The sequence below is a fragment of the Callorhinus ursinus genome, unplaced genomic scaffold (genome assembly GCF_003265705.2).
Source record: "Callorhinus ursinus isolate GAN/ISIS: 27379988/994484 unplaced genomic scaffold, GSC_fseal_2.0 scaffold11, whole genome shotgun sequence".
Taxonomy (NCBI): Eukaryota; Metazoa; Chordata; class Mammalia; order Carnivora; family Otariidae; genus Callorhinus; species Callorhinus ursinus.
Window position 1 is genome coordinate 56,222,456 of NW_027397073.1, and position 17,075 is coordinate 56,239,530.

The 17,075-nt window shown below is 37.1% G+C and overlaps 1 protein-coding gene across 5 annotated transcripts in view; it reads left to right on the forward strand.

The window, feature by feature from the left end:
* Positions 1-17,075, forward strand: part of ARHGAP28 (Rho GTPase activating protein 28) — a 203,137-nt gene that overhangs the window by 22,272 nt on the left and 163,790 nt on the right. Inside the window, exon 1 of one of the 5 annotated variants that reach the window (XM_073898508.1) lies at positions 9,727-9,777. The exons of the other annotated variants lie outside the window; for them this stretch is intronic. The gene's annotated coding sequence lies outside the window, so the exon portion shown is untranslated. Of the gene's footprint in view, positions 1-9,726; positions 9,778-17,075 lie in introns of those variants that run through there. 5 annotated transcript variants of the gene reach the window in all.

Consider the following 17,075-nt stretch of genomic DNA (forward strand, 5'->3'; position numbering starts at 1 on the left):
CAACAGTCCCAGGCTGTGAATTGTGAATGAGAAAGGAAATGCTTTTGTTTTTCACACTGTAAAACTAAAATTTCCATGACCTCATTGTGAGGCAGTGCCTCTTCTTGGAGATAGTATGTCTCCTGTTAAAATACGGCATCTAATTTAGGGCTCAGTAGCTTGGGATGATTTCAGAGGATATCATAGATACACACATACTCTACGGGGGTGTCTGGAGCATCCACTGGTTCTATGTGGGGGTGGTCCACCCTACATGGCACTGCCAGATCTAAAAAGAGCAGCAGCATTATAGATTGATTACAGAATACTAGAGTGCTGTCTCTCTGTAATTGTGTAAATCATACTTTTTGCTGTTTAATTTTCTTTCCTGATTTTAGTTTGATTTTTCTGTCCTTAAAATTCTCTGGGGTTATGAAGTTAATTGTCAATGGCTAAGACAAGAAGCCAGTTTTCCTATTATAAGAAATAGCAAAGTCCCTTCCATTTTAAAAACGTGTCTCCAAAACTTAAATATAATTCCAGGCATCTGGCAAATCCAACTTCATAAAATAGTATTTAATTAAAAAGGAAGGAGGGCTACATTTTTAGAACAGACCAATTTGATTATATTTTAGCTATTAGATAGATTAATTTTCAGGATGGTCATTCTTTATTGTAAGCATTTAATTGACATTAAATCATATTAAAAATTTAATTTTAGCTTCCTTTACAAATTGGCTAATGCCCATTCACCCTTGGTAGACTAAGATTTCTACTCAGCCATGCTTTTTATTAATCCTCATTACTACTCTTGGAGGGAAAACATGAGCGGGGCCAAATGGAATTCTTTCCCCTACTGAGCTCAACAACCACTGTTTCTGGAACTGTTTCAAAAGATTATGAGTGTTATCCTAAATTATTGGGTCATCAGACCCAAATTCAAACCAAGGAACAGGACAGACCTTCCTAGCTATTCTGATTGTATCACTGGCATCACACGTCAGTAAAGGACTGGTGCTTAACTTTCAGATTTCCTTCTGAGCTTTGTCTTGATCCTCTTTCTCTAGCTTGCACTTTCACAGTCTTTTTTGTCTACACCCGAGACCATTTGTGTCTTCTGTTAACACAGATCTCATGCAGTGTAACAAAAGTTCTAGGCTCGGCAAAACCCATTGCTAAATCCACTTCAGCTGCTGCACAAAGAGGACCATGTCTAAGCAGAAAGGACTGCTGTGAAATGGGCTCTGGGAGCTTCTCATCGGGTGTGAGGTCAGTACTTACCCTGAGATTGCTGTGTGGTGACCTGCAGGCTTTGCCTCCTATCAGCTGAAGAGCACAGGCAGGTAACAGTGAGGTCGCTTGTTCCTCTCAACACTATTTTATCATCTCTGGTTGCAGTTCAGGGATCCAGAAGTTAGGCTCCTAAGAAATGTAGTCAATAATGTTGCACTAAGTTATAGGTTTATTTTTTTCCTCTTTATGTGCTCTTAATCATTCCACTTGCTTTTCTCTTCAACCCACTGACTGATGACTTTTTTTTCTGTTGCTGCTATAAACACTATGCATGAGAGTAAAGATGAGGTAAAAATAGAACCTCAGACCTTTCCTAATAAATCACTAGCTTTTGTGTCTTACAGAAGTGTCAAGTGATTCTGAGTCTAGGCTATAATTTGAGAAGGAACAGTGAAATAAGGAACTTGTACTATCTGTGTGCCCAGTGGGTGATAATACCAGTGAGCTTATTTTGTACTTTTTTTTTTCTTTTTGAAGGAATGAGTCTTTGAAAGGGACTGTTAAATATTTCTGCTTATTTTCAGTACAATATTAAAATTGTAAAAGCTAAAGATAAAAAAATTAATTTGACATGAGAATGACTACTCTTGTCTAATTAAAAATAAATTCAAAGTAGCCTTTTAAAAATTTTTTAGGAATTCCTGTGCTATTTAATGCAAAGTGACAGTAAGAACAAGTATGTGTTTTCAGTGAGACAAAATTGAGATCAAACATATATATATTTTTCTCTGTCCCCTACCTGTATATGTGGTTCATGGGGATAACGTAATCTTATGATTTACTTATATAGTAAAGTTTCAGCTTATTCTACAATTGCAGACCACAGTTGGAAGAACATAATATGTAAAACCTCACATAGTAAGAGGTTTGATTTGAAATTGACTTTTAAAAATGATCCTTAATAAAATAGGTATTTTAAAATTAAATGAAAAGGTAGTATTTGGAGGATTGGTATTGAACGAGTTGAGACATTTTATTTTTGTTGCTGTTTTTGTGTTCTGATGGTCTTCTCAGACTGTGGCTACTGTATCTTTCTCACTCTGTGGTCGAGTTTCATCTTGAAACCTTTTACTCAAGCATACTGATTTTTGTCTTAATAGATACTGTTGTTCATAAAAGACAAAGAGGTTGCTGAAATTCTTATGGCAGTCTAATTGTGTAAGGATGACACAAAGAACCATGCTCACTTTTCATGATTAAGATTTGGTCAGATGTGGTCTAAATTTGCTAACTTGTGCTTCTCTTAAGTATCACATCAATGGCTCTAAAACATATGACACAATTGATCCTCTGTTTGCAACGATTTCATCTTTGTTCTTGGGGTCTACTTATCTCAAATGGGACCATTTTCATGAAGGAACAAGGTAACAGATAATTGGGAAGAAATGACTGTTTAAAACATTATTATAGAATGAAATATATAATTTATCTTTGGCCATGTGACTCTGAAACTGTAATTACTTTTCTTATATCTTTATGAACTCCACTTCTTTCTATTAAATGTGATCTTCAGACCTTATTGCCATTTCTTCCAAAAAGGTACCACAGATCCAAACAGCTTTTATAGAGGACTCTTTAATGATAAGTCATTATCATAGGGAGAGGAAACCTATATTTGGATAACTGAGACCATTTAGTGGAGCTAAATCATGGTAGAAGTTACATTCTAGGGAAATTAAAGATGAATATAGTTCTGTGTTGGGTATCACAGTCAGGGTAAGCTTAAATACCAAGATCTCAAGAATCTATGCTTGCTAAGAGAACATTGTCAGAACTTTCAAATCACTAAGCTGGATACAGTGGTTAGTTGTTTCCCTCATACTAATTCACACTGGCATGGAGTAACTTTCCAGAACCAGTGATGGCTTGTACCCTCCACCCTCTGTAACTATGTGGACTGAGATAAAAGTAAAGTAATGGAATCCAGTGCTTCAGAGCAAGGGCCGGAATTTCCACTCTTCCTTCTGCAGGTCAGTTTCGTAAGGATCTTCATAAGCAATAGTGTAAATGAAACCTGGAGGCCAGGAAACTTTATTTGCCAGCTGAGTTTCCAAAGAAGACTATACCTCTGAGTGGATAGATGAACCTGATCCCAGGGGAAGGAGGTCAGGGAGTTTGTGTAAGGGGACAAAAAGTAGGTAATTTTTCAGAAAATTAGTAAAGCAATATGGAGAAAGTGTAGGCCTACTAAGGCAACTGCTGAGTCAGAGGCATTATAAGAAGCATAAGGTGAGAGTGAGATTGAATAATGGCTTGTTTCCAAAAAGTGACAGTGGAATCCTTAAAGTTAGAAATGTCATTAGGGGGTTATTATAGACTAGAAAGTATTAGAAGAGAGGCAGTGATTTGACAGAAAGAGGGAAATGAACTGTTTGAAGGAAGAGGCAGAGAAATGGAAAGAGATACCATTGGGCTCACAATGGTAAAAACAACGGATTTTAGGATAAGAAAATGAAAGAATCAGAGTTATTAAAGCCTAATGCAGCACTTAATCAGCTTTTGTGCAGATATTGAATCTAAGAAGAATAAAAGACCATTTATTTCATTAATGAATTAATTAATTATTTTTAAAAAGTAGGCTCCACACTCAGCGTGGAACTCAATGCAGGGCTTGAACTCAAAACCCTGAGATCAAGACCTGAGCTGAGATCAAGAGTCAGACGCCCAACTGACTGAGCCACCCAGGCACCCCTAAAAGATCATTAAAATTCATGGTCCAGAGTGTGCCTGGGTGGCTCAGTCGGTTAAGCATCTGCCTTTGGCTCGGGTCATGATCCCGAGGTCCTGAGATGAAGCTCTGCATCAGGCTCCCTGCTCAGTGGGGAGTCTTTGCTTCTTCCTCTCCTTTTGCCCCTCCCCCACCTGTGCTCTCTTGCTCACCCTCTCACTCTCTCGCTCTCTCTCAAATAAATAAAACTTTGAAAATTCATATAGGGGATGTACCAGATCCTGTAAAATGTTATGAAAAGGTTAATAGAACTTTCCCTTTTATGAGCATATATGGTATAAACTAGCATTTACAGAGATAACTTCATGTAGCTTTAGGTTCATAGAAAGTTCTTTATTATTTATATGCTCAGATGGGGAAAGAAGGTGTTTGTTTTATATTAGTTTTGCCTTTTAGAAGTTAATCAGTAGTCCTAGTGAATTTTATAGGTAGGAATAAGTAAGATTCTTGATGAAGAGAAAGCTTGGGGATGGGACCATGCAACAAGAAAAATATGTACATGAAAATAGAATAAATGTTGGACAGCCATTGGTTGTTGTTGGCATAGACTGTTGGCTTCTGAAGTTGCTGTAAAGAATGGCATGAAAAATAATACAATAAACACTTGTGCCATTTACATTGGTTGTGCATGAATAAGATTATTATTTATTTTACTGTCCAAATGGGACACTTTTGAAAGCAAAAGGAGATGCTATACAATCAAGCCTGGCCAACAGGTTTAAACTGGGATTTTTCTGAGCAAAGCAGTACATATGGTCACCCTAAGCCTGAGTCCAAACAGTATAAAATGTATCGGGTGCCTGGGTGGCTCAGTCGTTAAGCGTCTGCCTTCGGCTCAGGTCACAATCCCAGGGTTCTGGGATCGAGTCCCGCATCGGGCTCCCTGCTCGGCGGGGAGCCTGCTTCTCCCTCTCCCACTCCCCCTGCTTGTGTCCCCTCTCTCACTGTGTCTCTCTCTCAAATAAATAAAATCTTAAAAAAAAAGAAATGTATCCCATGTTTTCCCTGGACAGCATTTGAGCAATTTCTTTGTATTATCAATATACACCAAAAATATCAGTTAAATTTGTATGTCTCAACTGTTGTGGTTCATATATTGGTCACAAAAGAATTGGGGCATTTTGGCCATAAGTCACAGCTGATTTCATTTTCAGCCTCACCAGTATTGAAATAATCAACTCTTTTAGGTTTGAAAGAAGCAAATCAATGGTGAAGGGCAGGAGCCAGGCTGCCTGGATTAGAATCCTGGCTCTTCTACTGACTGTGGGACCTTGGGCAAGTTATCTCTCTAGCCTTGAAGTGGCTTAGTTTCCTCACTGAGGATAATTACAGCATCTATTTCATGGACTTAGTGTGAGAATTAAAAGTACCAATATAAGTCAAGACCTGAGAACGTCAACTGCCACATAATATCTGTGAAAGAATTAACAACTTCTCCTCCTTCCCCCTTCATGAAGCACCATTCATGTTTTGCAGTCCTTTGAATCATTTCCTGCCGTCCTTCCCTTTCCCTTCTTCCTGCTCCACCTTAAAAAAAAAAAGATTCAAAAAGCGTTCATTTGCAAGTGAAGAATTGAAATCAGTATTATACAACCATACTTAAAATACATTAGTAACATTACAGTGTATTTTTTCCCTTCTAGGCTACCCTCTTAGAAAAATCAAATGTAATAAATCGAAAGAAAACACCATTTTTTACTATTTATTCAGGATTCATAGTGATCTGACCAAGCATACATTTGTGGCTAACACAGAAATATCCCACTGAACCAGACACCAGACTTCTAAGAAATTCAACTTTCTCAAATCAAAAGAAGAGGCATCTGAGCAACCATTACGATTGTCTAGATAATTGGATGAAAATCTTCTAAAATTGGATTGTAGTTATGGTTGTACAATTTTTAAAATTTACTAAAAACATTGAGTTGTACATTCAAAATGGGTGAATTTTATGATGTACAAATTATACTGTGATAAAGTTAACAATTATAAATGAATGTAAATATATGTATAAATATATATATATATATATATATATATATATATATATTTGTAATACCTTCTGGGGACACAGGCCCAATGCTTGCATTCCATATAATGACATCACAGCCACAGGGTCATTATCTTATCCTCCTCTTATTTGAGACATTTTGGCCTTGACTGTGTGACACTGAAGTTTACTTGGGGCTGTTGAAATTATTCCTTTTGTTTAAAGAGATGTTACTGAAAAGAGCTTTTCACCCATTTTTTGTTCTCTTTGGTTTATTTTCTAGCACAGTGGAAACATCCCATTGTAACTTTAACTTTTATTTCTTCTTTTTCCTTTTTTTAACTGAAAAATAATTGACAAAAAATATGGATTGCTTTCAGGTGTACAACCTAGTGATTCGATATTTATATACATAAGAAGTGTTCACCATGATAAGTCTAGTTACCATCTGTCACCATACAAAGTTGTTACAGTATTATTGACTATATTCCTGATGCTGTATATTATATTCCTGTGTCTTATTTATTTTATAACTAGAAGATTATACCTCTTAATCCCCTTCACCTCTTTCATCCATCCCCCCGTCCCATCTGGCCAACCACTAGATTATTCTATTTGCGAGTCTGTTTCTGTTTTGGTTTTTTTGTTTGTTTCATTTTTTAGATTCCACATATAAGTGAAATCATATGGTCTTTGTTTTCCTCTGATTTATTTCATTTAGCATCGTATTCTCCAGGTCCATCATGTTGTCACAAATGTGTTAAAAACCTAAGATGAGTAGTGAAAATAACTCTTACAGAAATACCTAGCATCAAAATACTCTTTCTGACACTTTACAGAGAATATGGCCTGTTTAATAGTTATCAGAAATGGAAAATAGCAGTATTTTTTGGAAGCTTGAAACTGATTAGGGGAATGAGCTGTTCTGTAACATGGTAAAGTTTGGGAAACAGGAGGAAGCCCTGTTATGTATTCTGTGGAGACATATGGGGAAGATGGGGAGCAGAGCAGGATTGAAAGAGGAGGAAACACCTAAAGGAGTACTGGAGTAATGGAGTAATGGAGTAATGGAATAAATGGAGTAAAACCTAAAGAAGTAAAATGTCTCTAGAGAGATGGTTCAGATGCAGACATAATGAGAGCAGAAGCTTGGCCAGCATTGCATATTGGGAAGAGTGTATTTGAATTAGGAATTACAGGGACATATTGATGATTAATACAAAGCTTGGAGTTACAGCTTTCATGATGTTACCCGGGGAAAGAAAATTCATAAAGATTTAGTAAAGGAACATTTAAGTAGTGGTTGATGTTCTACCTATTTATCCCATTGAAATTAAAAATTAAGCAATGACAAGAGTAAATAATTTTCCCAATTTTGTGATCTCTCTTTTGCATTATGTTCTTCTTTCTATCATTACAAAGTTAACGGGACCTGTGACTTCAGAGACACAGGGACAGACTGAATTGCCAGTGTTTTTTAGCAATTTTAGTAAATTTTTAAAAAACTGGTGTTAAGGGTCTTTCCAGAGATCAGTAGAAAAAGGCATTGAACACAGTTGTTCATCCCACACAAACAGGACTAAGATATCAAGCTCTTAACACTGCACTGCTCCAGAAGAAAATTGATGAGCCCTGCCCCTTGGATTACTTTTCATATCAAGAGGCTTTGAGGGCGTTTTTCTCAGACTCAGCCTCAGTAGTTCAATGCCTGAGCTAGAAATTTTTGACTTTGAGGGCCCTTTTCCAAAGTGCTGTTGAGTCCTTTCTTTGTGCTGTGTTAAACAGCTGTTTCCCAAGTTTTGGAGAGGAGGAGTTGGGAAACAAGCTGAAACTTGAGGAACTCTTCTTTTTACATATGTCACTGCGTCGTAGGTTTGCTAGGAATATTGTTTAGAAGATTCAAAGTAAGAAATTCCTGGGACAAACATACTGTAATTGTATCAGATGAGAAATGAGAATGAAGGGGCACTTAAAATCCATATATCTTAAGTATGATTGCTCTGTTCTCCGTTGGTATAGGGCATAGAATTGGCTCTAGAGTCTGTTGCTTGCTTGCTTTTTAATATTATGCCAGAAAGCAGGAAGGGAAAGAAGGGGAAATATAAATTATCTAGTTTTTCTCCTAGTCGGTTGGTCTAGTTAAAGATTTATAGGAGAGGGGCGCCTGGGTGGCTCAGTGGGTGGGGCGTCTGCCTTTGGCTCAGGCCGTGATCCCATGGTCTAGGATCGAGCCCCACATTGGGCTCCCTGCTCAGCGGGGAGCTTGCTTCTTCCCCTCCCTCTGCCTGCTACTCCCCCTGCTTGTACTCTATCTCTGTCAAACCTCTCTCTCTCTCTGTCAAATAAATAAATAAAATATAAAAAAAAAAAAGATTTATAGGAGAACAGACCTGAAAATGAAATTTTATGGTATTTGTGATTTTTTTTCTTTTGGTATCTGTCCTGTTATTATCTTAGATAAATAAGAGTTGTGGTTTTTAATCAGAGAAGATCAAAGGCAAAATAGGAAATAAAGTCTTATTTGTAAGAGTCAGGTAAGGGCATAAGACTGCTTTAGATTTGTTCTAAAATAATATGGAAATTGTTTCTTTATTAAATGGGTTTTTTTTTTAAGCATACTCATTTCACATGTGGCACCGTATAATGTAAGTTTGAGTAAAATGTTGGTTAAAAATCAATTAAAATGTAATAATTAGCAAGCATGGAGTGGGCTTTTTCTTTTCAGTACTTAATTCTCTTTTCGTCTAATCTTTATTTCACCAGTGATGCCTTATATATAGTTTTAAAAGAGGTATTCAGATATCTTGGCAGATGTGGATTTAGTTCTTACTTTAATCCTTTTAGATGCAATTACTTAAGTTTCAGAAATTTTTATAAAGACTTGGTTGGCAAGTTTGGAAAAAATTAGATTTTTCAAAAAGAAATGCTTAGAAATGAATAAGGAAATTCTAGTTCTCATTTAGAACATCCTGTTAGTGATCAATAAAAGCCCCACTTCGGGTAGTCTTTATCATTTTATACCTTTTCTGTACTATGTATAAAGTTGGAATGACTGTCTTCATTTCAGAAATGTATATAAATAAATGTAAATATATATAAAATATTAAAAAATATAAGTATGTGTATATTTAGAGCTTGAGCTCTGCAACAAATTTAAGAATTCTAAATAAGCTGAGATGTTTATGGAGCATCAGTCTTAAATGAGTGAGGGAACTGAAATCTGTAACTCATCTATAATAGGAAATAAATATTGAAATTACAAGAGCAAAAATGAAAAGTAAAAAATAGCTAACATTTGAACATGTTCACAGATTCTTAGTTATCTGACCTTAAAAAAATTAAAGATAATATAGAGAGACTAGGCTTTCACATTCAAGTGCAGAGTTCCTCTGCTAAATTATAATCTGACTTTAAATTTCATACAGAAGTTGCTGCTACCCACTGATTTTAAAGGCAAAATGTCCTGCAGTCAAAATTTTGGTCACAGGTGGTTGATTCTTTTTTCAAAGGAGATTAATTAAGATTGTAATCAGAGCCTTGTTTGGTTCAACAAGAAGGCTGTGCTAATTGTTGGCTCTTTTCTAGGAGGGAAACATCAAAATACAATCAGGAATGTTAGGGGTTTAATAGGAACTTGGGATCAGAAGATTTGCAGGAGGAGTTCACAAAAAATATTCACTATGCTAAAACATGATGTGAATATTCTCTGAAATGGAATCATATCGTAACTATGCATGCCCATGTAAGTTTGATCAAAGAAAATGCTTTGGAGAACTACAATGTATAGGTAAGTTTTTCCCCCTTTACAAATGTTGAACAACTTTAAATGTTGGATAGCAGTAAATTTGCAAATGTGATTGTTTTCATCTTCCAAGTAAAATTTTTAAGTTTTTTATACTGTGATTGAAAGCAAAAATAGTAAAATTCGTAGGAGAACTATCAGAGGAAGATCTTATCCTAAAAATAGTGTAATCTCCACCCCACCAAGAAATTCTTAGGTCCAGGTCAGAAACAAACTCAGAATTCAGCAAGCACTGTATAATGAACATACAGTAAAATACTGAAAGTTAAATGTACAACTTCTATGGAATTGTTTTAGAAAAGAATTTTAAAAACGAGTAAAACAGTTTATATTTTACTGACATTTCTATTGTTTTAAAAAAACACTTCAAAACACTTCGTTACTGTGCGTTCCTTAGCAATGTGAAAGATTCCTAATTAGAAAAAGGGATTACTTTGATAAAATAATAATTACAGTTAATTTCAAATTTATTATTGTCCAAAGCTTACCTCCATTTACTTTAAGGTACTGCAATAGAACTTTCCCTTTAAAACTGCTCTCCCCATTGCTATTTGCTTTACGTTCTAATCTTTAATTTGTATGAAGGGATTTGTTACAGTGAGTCTGGGTCAGCGACTGAATGCCTTCAAAAGGATACAACACCGAAATGGGCCTTGTTCTTCCTTGGATTCATTTCACATTACTGATTTTACCTGGCAATCCAAATGCACAGCTATTATACATCCATTTCAGGGATCTAGAATATAGGAAAATGAGTTCATGAGATTATGTCTCTGTCTACAACAATCTTTATTTTTCTCAAGTTAGATTGCAGACTTTATTATTTTTTTTGCTTTAAATCTTTAAAAAAATTAACATATAATGTATTATTCTTTTCAGTGGTAGAAGTCATCAGGTCTTATATGGTCTTATATGATACCCAGTGCTCATTACAGTTTGTGCCCTCCTTAATGTCCAGCACACAGTTACCCCATTCCTCCAGCAACCCTTAGTTTGTTTCCTTTGATTAAGAATCTCTTATGGTTTGTCTCCCTCTCCGATTTCATCTTCCTTTATTTTTTTCCTCTCTTCCCCTATGATCTGCTGTTTTGTTTCTTAAATTCCACATACGACTGAGATCATATAATTGTCTTTCTCTGATTGACTTATTTCACTTAGCATAATACCCTTTGGTTCCATCCACATTGTTGCAGAAGGCAAGATTTCTTTTTTTTGATGGCTGAGTAGTATTCCATTGTGTATATATACTACATCTTTATCTATTTATCTGTCGATGGACATCAAGGCTCTTTCCATAGTTTGGCTATTGTGGACATTGCTGCTATAAACACTGGGGTGCAGGTTCCCCTTTGGATCACTACATTTGTATCTTTGGGGTAAATACCCAGTAGGGCAATTGCTGGATGGTAGGGTACCTCTATTTTCAACTTTTTGAGAAACCTCCATATTGTTTTCCAGAGTGGTTGGTAAGGCACCTCTGTATTCAGCTTTTTGAGAAACCTCCATACTGTTTTCCAGAGTGACATTCCCACCAGCAGTGTAAGAGGGTTCCCCTGTCTCCGAATCCTCACCAATATTTGTTGTTTCCTGACTTGTTAATTTTAACCATTCTAACTGGTGTGAGATAGTATCTCATTGTGGTTTTGATTTATATTTCCCTGCTGCTGAGTGGTGTGGAGCATTTTTTCATGTGTCTGTTGGCCATTTGGATGTCTTTGGAGAAATATCTGTTCATATCTTCTGTCCACTTCTTGACTGGATTATTTGTTTTTTTTGGGTGTTGAGTTTGATAAGTTCTTTATACATTTTGGATACTAGCCCATTATCTGCTAAGGCATTTGCAAATATCTTTTCCCATTCTGTGGGCTGTTTTGGTTTTGTTGACTGTTTCCTTTGCTGTGTAAAACCTTTTATCTTTTTTTTTAATTCTTTATTGTTATGTTAATCACCATACATTACATTATTAGTTTTGGATGTAGTGTTCCATGATTCATTGTTTGTGCATAACACCCAGTGCTCCATGCAAAACGTGCCCTCTTTAATACCCATCACCAAGCTAACCCATCCCCCCACCCCCCTCCCCTCTAGAACCCTCAGTTTGTTTTTCGGAGTCCATCGTCTCTCATGGTTGGTTTCCCCCTCTGATTCCCCCCCTTCATTCTTCCCCTCCTGCTATCGTGTTCTTCTTTTTTTTTTTCTTAACATATATTGCATTATTTGTTTCAGAGGTACAGATCTATGATTCAACAGTCTTGCACAATTCACAGCACTTCCATAGCACATACCCTTCCCAGTGTCTATCACCCAGCCACCCCATCCTTCCCACCCCCCCAGCACTCCAGCAACCCTGTTTGTTTCCTGAGATTAAGAAATACTCATATCAGTGAGGTCATATGATACACGTCTTTCTCAGATTGACTTATTTCACTCAGGATAACACCCTCCAGTTCCATCCACGTCGTTGCAAATGGCAAGATCTCATTCCTTTTGATGGCTGCACATATTCCATTGTGTGTATATATACACCACATCTTCTTTATCCATTCATCTCTTGATGGACATCTTGACTCTTTCCACAGTTTGGGTGTTGTGGACATTGCTGCTATAAACATTGGGGTGCACGTACCCCTTCGAATCCCTATATTTGTATCTTTGGGGTAAATACCCAGTAGTGCAATTGCTGGATCATATGGTAGCTCTATTTTCAACTGTTTGAGCAACCTCCATACTGTTTTCCAGAGGGGTTGCACCAACTTGCATTTCCACCAACATTGTAGGAGGGTTCCCCTTTCTCCGCATCCCCGCCAACATCTGTCGTTTCCTGACTTGTTAATTTTAGCCATTCTGATGGGTGTGAGGTGGTATCTCATTGAGGTTTTGATTTGGATTTCCCTGATGCCGAGCGATGTTGAGCGCTTTTTCATGTGTCTGTTGGCCATTTGGATATCTTCTTTGGAAAAATGTCTGTTCATGTATTCTGCCCATTTCTTGATTGGATTATTTGTTCTTTGGGTGTTGAGTTTGATAAGTTCTTTAGAGATTTTGGATACTAGCCTTTTATCTGATATGTCATTTGCAAATATTTTCTCCCATTCTGTCGGTTGTCTTTTGGTTTTGTGGACTGTTTCTTTCGCTGTGCAAAAGCTTTTTATCTTGATGAAATCCCAATAGTTCATTTTTGCCCTTGCTTCCCTTGCCTTTGGCGATGTTTCTTGGAAGAAGTTGCTGTGGCTGAGGTCAAAGAGGTTGCTGCCTATGTTCTCCTTTAGGATTTTGATGGACTCCTGTCTCATGTTTAGGTTTTTCAACCATTTGGAGTCTATTTTTGTGTGTGGTGTAAGGAAATGGTTCAGGTTCATTCTTCTGCATGTGGCTGTCCAATTTTCCCAACACCATTTGTTGAAGAGACTGTCTTTTTGCCATTGGACATTCTTTCCTGCTTTGTCAAAGATGAGTTGACCATAGAGTTGAGGGTCCATTTCTCGGCTCTGTGTTCTGTTCCATTGATCGATGTGTCTGTTTTTGTGCCAGTACCATACTGTCTTGATGATGACAGCTTTGTAATAGAGCTGGAAGTACGGAATTGTGATGCCGCCATCTTGGCTTTTCTTTTCAACATTCCTCTGGACATTCGGGGTCTTTTCTGGTTCCATACAAATTTTAGGATTTCTTCTTCCATTTCTTTGAAAAAAGTGGATGGTATTTTGTTGGGGATTGCATTGAATGTGTAGATAACTCTAGGTAGCATTGACATCTTCACAATGTTTGTTCTTCCAATCCATGAGCATGGAACGTTTTTCCATTTCTTTGTGTCTTCCTCAATTTCTTTCATGAGTATTTTATAGTTTTCTGAGTACAGATCCTTTGCCTCTTTGGTTAAATTTATTCCTAGGTATCTTATGGTTTTGGGTGCAATTGTAAATGGGATCGACTCCTTGATTTGTCTCTCATCTGTCTTGTTGTTGGTGTATAGGAATGCCACTGATTTCTGTGCATTGATTTTATATCCTGCCACTTGACTGAATTCCTGTATGAGTTCTCGCAGTTTTGGGGTGGAGTCTTTTGGGTTTTCCACATAAAGTATCGTATCATCTGCAAAGAGTGAGAGTTTGACCTATTCTTTGCCGATTTGGATGCCTTTGATTTCTTTTTGTTGTCTGATTGCTATGGTTAGGACTTCTAATACTATGTTGAATAGCAGTGGTGATAGTGGACATCCTTGCCTCGTTCCGGACTTTAGGGGGAAAGCTCTCAGCTTTTCCCCATTGAGAATGATATTCGCTGTAGGTTTTTCATACATGGCTTTTATGACATTGAGGTATGTACCCTCTATCCCTATACTCTTTTTGATCAAGAAAGGATACTGTACTTTGTCAAATGCTTTTTCTGCATCTATTGAGAGGATCATATGATTCTTGTTCTTTCTTTTGTTAATATATCCTATCATGTTGATTGATTTGCAGATGTTGAACCAGCCTTGCAGCCCAGGGATAAATCCCACTTGGTCGTGGTGAATAATCCTTTTAATGTACTGTTGGATCCTGTTGGCTAGTATTTTGGTGAGAATTTTTGCATCCGTGTTCATCAAGGATATTGGTCTGTAATTCTCCCTTTTGATGGGGTCTTTGTCTGGTTTTGGGATCAAGGTAATGGTAGCCTCATAAAATGAGTTGGAAAGTTTTCCTTCCATTTCTATTTTTTTGGAACAGTTTCAGAAGAATAGGTATTAATTCTTCTTTAAATGTCTGATAGAATTTCCCTGGGAAGCCATCTGGCCCTGGGTTTTTGTTTGTTGGGAGATTTTTGATGACTGCTTCAATATTCTTAGTGGTTATAGGTCTGTTCAGGTTTTCTATTTCTTCCTGATTCAATTTTGGTAGTTGATACATCTCTAGGAATGCACCCATTTCTTCCAGGTTCTCTAATTTGCTGGCATAGAGTTGCTCATAATATGTTCTTATAATTGTTTGTATTTCTTTGGTGTTGGTTGTGATCTCTCCTCTTTCATTCATGATTTTGTTGATTTGGGTCATTTCTCTTTTCTTTTTGATCAGTCTGGCCAGGGGTTTATCAATCTTGTTAATTCTTTCAAAGAACCAGCTCCTAGTTTCGTTGATCTGTTCTACTGTTCTTTTGGTTTCTATTTCATTGATTTCTGCTCTGATCTTTATTATTTCTCTTCTCCTGCTGGGTTTAGGCTTTATTTGCTGTTCTTTCTCCAGCTCCTTTAGGTGTAGGGTTAGATTGTGTACTTGAGACCTTTCTTGTTTCTTCATAAAGGCTTGTATTGCTATATACTTTCCTCTCAGGACTGCCTTTGCTGTATCCCAAAGATTTTGGACAGTTGTGTTTTCATTTTCATTGGTTTCCATGAATTTTTTTAATTCTTCTTTAATTTCCTTGTTGACCCATTCATTCTTTAGTAGGATGCTCTTTAGCCTCCATGTATTTGAGTTCTTTCCGACTTTCCTCTTGTGACTGAGTTCTAGTTTCAAAGCATTGTGGTCTGAAAATATGCAGGGAATGATCCCAATCTTTTGGTACCAGTGGAGACCTGATTTGTGACCTAGGATGTGATCAGTTCTGGAGAACGTTCCATGGGCACTAGAGAAGAATGTGTATTCCGTTGCTTTGGGATGGAATGTTCTGAATATGTCTGTGAAGTCCATTGGGTCCAGTGTGTCATTTAAAGTCTTTATTTCCTTGTTCATCTTTTGCTTAGATGATCTGTCCATTTCAGTCAGGGGGGTGTTAAAGTCCCCCACTATTATTGTATTGTTTTCAATGTGTTTCTTTGCTTTTGTTATTAATTGCCTTATATAATTGGCTGCACCCATGTTCGGGGGATAGATATTTACAATTGTTAGATCTTCTTGTTGGATAGACCCTTTAAGTAGGATATAGTGTCCTTCCTCATCTCTTATTACAGTCTTTGTTTTAAAATCTAGTTTGTCTGATATAAGGATTGCCACCCCAGCTTTCTTTTGGTGTCCATTAGCATAGTAAATGGTTTTCCACCCCCTCACTTTCAATCTGGGGGTGTCTTTGGGTCTAAAATGAGTCTCTTGCAGACAGCATATGGATGGGTCTTGTTTTTTAATCCAATCTGATAGCCTGTGTCTTTTGATTGGGGCATTGAGCCCATTACATTCAGGGTAACTATTGAAAGGTATGAATTTAGTGCCATTGTATTGCCTGTAAGGTGACTGTTACTGTATGTTGTCTGTGGTCCTTTCTGATCTTTGCTGCTTTTAGGCTCTCTCTTTGCTTAGAGGACCCCTTTCAATATTTCTTGGAGGGCTGGTTTCATGTTTGTAAATTCCTTTAGTTTTTGTTTGTCCTGGAAGATTTTTATCTCTCCTTCTATTTTCAATGACAGCCTAGCTGGATATAGTATTCTTGGCTGCATATTTTTCTCGTTTAGTGCTCTGAAGATATCTTGCCAGTCCTTTCTCGCCTTCCAGGTCTCTGTGTATAGGTCTGTTGCCAATCTAATATTTTTACCATTGTAGGTTACATATCTCTTCTCCCGAGCTGCTTTCAGGATTTTCTCTTTGTCTCTGAGACTCGTAAGTTTTACTATTAGATGTCGGGGTGTTGACCTATTTTTATTGATTTTGAGAGGGATTCTCTGTGCCTCCTGGATTTTGATGCCTGTTTCCTTCCTCACATTAGGGAAGTTCTCTGCTATTATTTGCTCCAATATACCTTCTGCCCCTCTCTCTCTTTCTTCTTCTTCTGGGATCCCAATTGTTCTAATGTTGTTTCGTCTTATCGAATCACTTATCTCGAATTCTGCCCTCGTGATCCTGTAGTTGTTTCTCCCTCTTGTTCTCAGCCTCTTTACTTTCCATCATTTGGTCTTCTATATCACTGATTCTCTCTTCTGCCTCATTTATCCTAGCATTTAGTGCCCCCATTTTTGATTGCACCTCATCAATAGCCTTTTTGATTTCGACTTGGTTAGATTTTAGTTCTTTTATTTCTCCAGGAAGGGTTTCTCTAATAACTTCCACGCTTTTTTCAAGCCCAGCTAGTATCTTTAAAGTCATGATTCTGAACTCTAGGTCCGACATCGTACTACAGTCCGTATTGAGTAGGTCCCTGGCTGACGGTACTACCTCTTGTTCTTTTTGCTGAGGTGATTTTTTTCGTCTTGTCATTTTGTCCAGAGGAGAATAGATGAATGAGAGAACAAAATGCTAACAGGTTTACAACGTCCCCAGCATATATACTCTATACAAATCAGAAAAGACCTGAAAGCAGGGGAAAAGAAAGGGAAA